The sequence below is a fragment of the Hakea prostrata genome, chromosome 1, assembly GCF_041222555.1.
Source record: "Hakea prostrata isolate BN-2017 chromosome 1, UWA_Hpros_2, whole genome shotgun sequence".
NCBI classification, from domain to species: domain Eukaryota; kingdom Viridiplantae; phylum Streptophyta; class Magnoliopsida; order Proteales; family Proteaceae; genus Hakea; species Hakea prostrata.
Genome location: NC_142600.1, coordinates 38,501,905 through 38,509,073, shown reverse-complemented (window position 1 = coordinate 38,509,073; position 7,169 = coordinate 38,501,905).

Genomic DNA, 7,169 nt, shown 5'->3' with positions numbered 1-7,169 from the left:
GGTTAGGAACCCGTATGCAAGCTACTACCCATTCAGCATGGTCATTAAAGCCAAGTCATGACTTGTGATAGTAGTAGGCACTGGTGGGCGTCCAAAAGAAGGTTGAGAGTTGTGAGGAGAGATAGACCTGTTGTTGTATCATTCATGGTAGGGCTGCATATAGTGTGGGTTGGGCTCGTGGGGTGCCCAAAAGTCAATAAGAAGTCATGAGGGAACATAAGAGGCATTCGCCCTATTATATGTAGTTGACTAAAGGTGTTACGAGGTATTTATCCAAAAGGTCAGTGTGGAGCCATGAGGATCAACATTCCTAGATTGGAGATGGGTACTAGACTAAAAGGAGACTAGGTATGAGGGAAAGTATCGAGACCATGTGTAGCATGAAGACTATATGACTTTACATTTGCCTAGGTATATCCCTGACATGTGCTAGTCTTAGACCAATGGTTGTGATATAAAGAATGGTGTCACATCCACCCAGCTTGTCACATCCCCCCAATCGGTACCCTAACTTCAATACCCAGATGTGTGATCCACAGCCCCAAAGATCAGTTCTCAACAATCATCCTCCTACACAGCACAATAGTATAATCAAAAGCAGGAACAAATCATTGTATTAATGTAATTAAAAAGAAAAATTCAATGAACAGATCTCAGAAGGATCTGAAAAGAATAATCAGAGTGCGAAAAAATGATACCATCATAATCGAAGTATAGAATATAGCATAAATAAACTCTAGAATCAAATGCAGAAAGCTAGATCAAAATCTAAAGTATTACAACTAATAAACTAAAGAAGTCTAAAAATCAATCTAAGTCTATTCATAAAACAACTCCAGCTTAAAAAGAGTATGTCTAAACTCAAAAACTTCCGTATCCAAGATGAGATATTCTAACTCTAGAATAGGACTAATCCTGGTACGCACAGTCATCACACCGACATGCTTCACCATGATGTTCGTGATCGCCAGAATCTTGTAGACAATATGGATCACTCGCCATGACTTTGTACATCGAGATTTCAATGTCATCCACACCTGCAACAAAGTCTAAAGAAAACATTGTCCTCGAAGGGTGAGCTCAAAAGAACTCAGCAAGTAGTTCGAGTACAAAGCATGATGCAAGATGATATGAAACAATGTGCAAGTATGCATCTAACTCTAACATATGCTAGTCTCTAGTGGTGGACACGCATTAAGATAGAACACCATACTCCTCTGGGCAGTCTCAATCACTCTCCCTCACGACTCTTAAGCACGTCTTTTGGGTTCTCCGCAGTAATTGGGTCAAGGCATCCATCTCAGACATTCACCATGGCTGGGGTTTAGGTCACCACTCTCTCACTCCTCCATTGGTATGAGTATTGGCGTGTGTCAAGGTTATACCTATCCAATGCAAGTCATCTATTAAGTCATATCAATCTCGAGGTCGGATATTTCCCTTCCGTGTCCCTGGCAGTTAGTTCTAGTATCTTTCCCCTTAGAGTCATCGTATCCTATGGCTCCAACCAACTCGGACTACAGACTATTAACCCTACTGGTCATCCACATATAATGAACAGGAAGCTCTCATGTCCTCTCACGAGTTGTCTACCAGTCTTAAGCTGTGAAATCCCCTGGATTTCTACCCCTTTAACCCATGGTTTCAAGATCGCGAACCTGGGGCCTCGAGTTGGTGACAACTATGAGCCATTCAAGTTGAGCCCGAAGGTTCGAAAATGGACCAAATGTTGGTGGATGGACCTTGTGATGACTCGAAAACTCTCCTAGAGTTTAAGAGAAGAGAGAAGATCAATCACGATGGTGTAAAAAGGGTGATTTTGGAACGTCCATAGATTGGCGATGGAGAGTCCGATTGATGAGATTAAGGTATCCAAACGAAGACCGTAGAAAAACCTTTCCATCAAGCCAAAAATCACCGAAATGGATTCCGTTTGGGGGTCCAACTATAGACTTGTTGGTTGTGTGAAATCCAGCCCTAGCCTAACCCTGACCCTGACCCGGAATCCTTGTTGTTTGTAGGTCCGAAGACCTGAAGTGGTGGAAGAAGACAGTTGTGGGCCCTCTCAGTTGAAGACATGGTGTTTGATTCTAAACCTATGGACATTGATGATGGTGCCCCTTACTTGGATGCACTGTCAGTGTTTGGTAAGAAGCTGCACCTAGAAGAGGGGGAGTTTAGTTGAAGTACCTAATGCACTTCCGGACTTGATTCGAAGGTAATACTCTGACCCAGACTTGTTGATTGAGTTGTAGAAGAAAGCCCAAGTGAGTTTGAGTTGATATGGCCTTCCATTTCCCTGATCCAAGTTGCTGTTCTTGCTTGGTTGACTGGCCCAGTCGACCAACTGGTTATTAAATACGAAAATTGTAATTTTCTTGATTATTTTATGCCTACATAAGGACACCTCGTAGTTGGGACAAGGCTTATTGTTGGTTGTTGTTGTTATAGTATAAGGACACCTCGTAGTTAGAACCCTATTCTATTCTTTTAGCCTCCTAATACCTCTCCTTGGTAGCTGTGAAGCATTCCTTCAAGAATCATTGTCTCTCTACTCAAATCTCTTCCCTAAGGTATGTATTCTCTCTCTCTCTCTCTCTCTCTCTCTCTCTCTCTAATCTACTCTCACCTCTTCTCTTTCTTACTGTTGAGACCATGAAGATGGTGCTGCAACCGTGCAACCACCTCTTCATTTGTTTCCCCCTTTCATTTGCATAAGCCCCTTTCAATCAAGCTATGCTATGCTCCAATTTTGATTCTTAACCTTGCATTTTCATGATTCTCTTCATAGCAACTTGATATCATAGCCTAAACTGATTTGTATAGTATGCTAAGTCTGATTTCTTATTAGTATATGATTCTAATCTATTGCTTATCATTCCCTTAGCTGATTCCCTAATGTTCCTTGCAATTGCAATCGATTTCATTATAGAACATGATGTTTAGCATATAGAAGTTAGGGTTTCAAATTGGGGATTCTTAATTAGACCATTGATTGATGTTAATTCTTTGCTAGATAGTCTTCATTTACTGTTCCTAACATTCCCTCCAAATTTCGGAGTGATCCGAGCTTCGAAAGATAGGTTTGGGACCAAAAATCCATATTCAGCCCCGACACTGTTCACTTGGTCAACTACTTGGTCGACTGAGTTAGTCAACCAGTTGAACACAACTTTGCTACGTTTGCCCGATTTGATCCGTTTGACCTCCGATTTGCTTGGTTCTTCTTCTAATATTGCATCTATGATTGTTTAGGCTACAAGTACTAAACTTGGGACTATTCTAATTGATCTTGGGATTATCTTCTATTCGATTTAAGGTAAGGACGGTTATTATCATAATTACACGGATTATGTGAATCTTGCCACTATGTTAGAAACTTAGTAGATTTACATTCTTTGTTATAGTCTTAACATCATATGACTGCTGTATGTACTTCAAGACAGTAGTACCATGTTATATATCATTTTTGTTATCATGATTATTTATTCTTGTTAATTACATATGTGATTGATCATGTTACATTATGTTTCTTTTCATATGATGAAATATCATTTGTGTATGATATGATGGAATTGAGAATGTGATTGGATAAGTATGATTTGGGATTGGGAAATGTCCTTTTAACATTTCTGTCCCTGGACATCGGAGGGAATAGTATGGGATGTTTCCGATGATGCCCATTGACGCTTTCCTGGATTATTGGATGTCATATATAGGACTTGTCTAGTGGTGTTGGCTAGGATGTCCTTGTTGTATCAAACCCGAATCGGAAGGGTATTGAGACCGAACATCCCATGGTAATAATGTGGATTTGTGAGCGCTCAAGACCAGTAACCAACCCATGAGAGGACATAGATCACATTGCGGATACTCGTTAGAGGCCATTTATTGGTAGGGTTGCAAATAGCTAGACTTGGGCTCACGGGCGCTCAAGACCGGTAACCAACTCGTGAGAGGACGTGAGAGCTTCCCGTCTATTATTTGTGGATGACCAATAGGGTTGATGAGTCCGTAGTCAGGGACTATGCCGACTCTAGTGTGAAGGATACCCGAAAGGATCGCCAGGGGTGAGGAATGAAAGTATTTGGATCTGACTTGATACGACTGAGTAAATGATACGACTAAGTAGATGACTTGCATTGGGCTAGGCTTTACCGTGACATGTGCCAATACTTATACCAAATGATGATGTGAGAGAGTGGTGACTTAAACCCCATCCACGGATTGTTCCGAGGGATGCAGGACCCATTGCCTCCTGAAGCCGAGTGACCAAACCTACCCAAGAAAGTATGGTGCTATGACTTAAAGCATGTCTACCATAGAGACTAGCATACATAGAGTTAGAATCATATTTGCATCATCTGTTTCATATCATCTTGCATCATGTTATGTTTTGTATCATGTATCTGTCTTATTATGGAATAACTTGTCTTGTTGAGTTCTTTTGAACTCACTCCTTTTGTGCAATGATTTGTTAGACTATCCTACAGGTGTCGAAGAACTTGATGGCCCCCACTATGAGGAGACCACTGATGAAGCATACTACCCTCTGGGTGCTGGCTACTACGAAGATTACTCTGAAGATCCCGCGGGTGATTATGCTACCTTCCAGGATTAGCTCTACCCTGGAGTGGGAGCGGTCATGTCTAGTGTCTTTTGTTTACACTTATGAGGATATTTTGTATAGGACTGAAAAAACCTTAGTTTAGATGTTTAACTCTTTATTCTATCTTTTGAGATTTTGTATGTAAACCCTTTTGATTTTCGAACTACTTTCCGCTATAACTTAGAGAGTGATTTCCGCTCACTCTCTTCTTTTCGATTATATACATTGGTATCTTTTACTTCCGCACTCTGATTATATTATCTCTTTAAACCTTGTCTTAATCTCATTGTTTATATGACATTACATTGATTATATTGTTCATGATTGTGTTATCGTGTATGTGGGAGGCATGGTTCCTCGATATTTGATCTTCAGGGTTGTGGATCATATACCCGGGTATGCCAGGTAGGGTATCGGCTGGGTGGATGTGATAGGTTGGGCCGGTTGGGTGACCCAACCCACCAACCATTTTTCAGTTATGGGGCAGAATTGGGATTTCGGGTTTTTAAACTTTATTTTAGGTTGTAACTCACCTCTAAATGTATATTTTTAATGCTAGAATGAGGCAGAGGCTTTGGGAAGAGGAGAAACCAAGGAGAAGAGTAGATCCCATTCAATCGAAGGTGCTCTGTGACTCGGATCATTGTGGGAACCAAGGTTTAAAGTATCTCACCGTATCGTATCGTATCGGCCGATATGTATCGGTATCGCAGCCTTGCGATACGATACAGGACGATTCGTTTCCAGATTTTTGTTTTGTCATATCATCTCTCGTGTCTCTCGTTGTATCGGCCGATACGCGACGATACGATACGATACATAGAAACGTTTCTTAAATATAAATTTGAATTTAAAATAAGCGATACATATCGTACAATACATAGCGATACTAACCGATACATATCGATACACTCGATACATATTTTAATCTCACAAGTGTTTGCTTCTTCCCGAGTTTTCTCAAAGTTCCAAAGCATTGAGGTTGGAACTTGGAAGCAGCAGCGGATAAACTTGAAATGTCAATCCTACTGCAAGAGTTGCAGGTTACTCTCTCATTTATGTTGTTGAGAAAGGGTTTTGTGAGTCTAACGAAAGGGTTTTCTGAGTTTGAAGAGTTGCAGAAAAACAGGGAAGAAAGGGCGAAAGTGTTTTATGAGTTTGAAGAGTTGCAGGAAAACAGGGAAGAAAGGGCGAAAGGGTTTTGTGAGTCTAACGAGTTGCAGGGCTTTGAAATAAGGTTATTGGGTTTTCTTGTTCGAGTCCGTGGTGACTTTCGTCTTCATTACGTGCTGATTTTCAATCGACTTGTGCAGTGAATCAGCGATTAGGTATGTCATGCTAATTTTGGTGTTCTCTCTTTGCCATTAGATGATTAGAGTTACTCTTCTCTCTGTTTGCATCATCATCATCTCAATTACAGATTTACAGTTAGTTTGTCAATACGAAGCCTTGTATTTGGTAAATATTTTGTACAATATATCATCGCTGATCAGATTATCATCCTAAATCCATCTATATTGGCAACCAATGTCTGTTTTAACTCTTAATTTGCACCGATTTTTCTTCAATAACCTAACTCAATGCCTTAATAGTGGAACCATTGTTTCAACTTTCAAGAATTGTGCCGAGTCACAACTGGACTCCAAAAGTTTTAGAGTTATTATAATTCCTTTTAGATCTCTAGTTGAAGTATGCCTATAGAAACCAGTGGGGGTTTAGGGCTTGTCTACAACCCAACACAACCTTCGAGTTGCTTTGTTGGGCTAGGCTTGAAAAATCAAAAGTTGCTTCACCAATGGTTAAAGCACTCAGTTCTTTCTCCTGAGGCTCAGCTGTGCATAATTTTGGTGTTCTCTCTTTGCCCCTCTAATATTTCGTTATCAATTCGGTGTTATGGAATATGAGTTGTTCCTTGGTTTGAATCCTGATGTTGCATGTATCCATTTGGTTGGAAGTGGGTTATGTGGTCCAGATCTTCTGCACAGCGCTGTGATCAATTTGCGCATTTTCTATTACTTTGTCAACGATGTTACCGCAATAGTGTATTCTTCCTTAGTGTTTGTGGATTTGTGTTTCTTTTGTTAATGTAAGTTCAATGAAAAATGTTTCGATGTCAGTTGTCACTATAATTTATAAATTTCCTGCCACATGCTAATGGAACTGCGGGACAGAAACTAATTTGGTTTTGACGAAGGGAGACGAAAACAACACAGATGGTCTTCCGTAGAGGAATTACTATGATCGACTAGTGGGGACTGGCAGATTGACTTTGAAGTATCTCTTTCGTTTTAGATTCTCATGAGTTACAACTTACAAATGGGTTGATTAATTAGTTGGATTACTTGAGTTTGTTTGGATTAAATTATTTGAGCTACATCGGTACAGATAATTTTCAATTGTAATCGTTCACATGCATCCACTAGTTTCTACTTTCACAAATTTGTAGATATAATTTTTCAGCTAAAGAGTTACTAAATCTTTCGTTCTATTTCATTTGCATCTTTTAGAATTTCTTTGATCTCAAAGATAGCATAATGATATGTCTATGCATCTTCTAGGA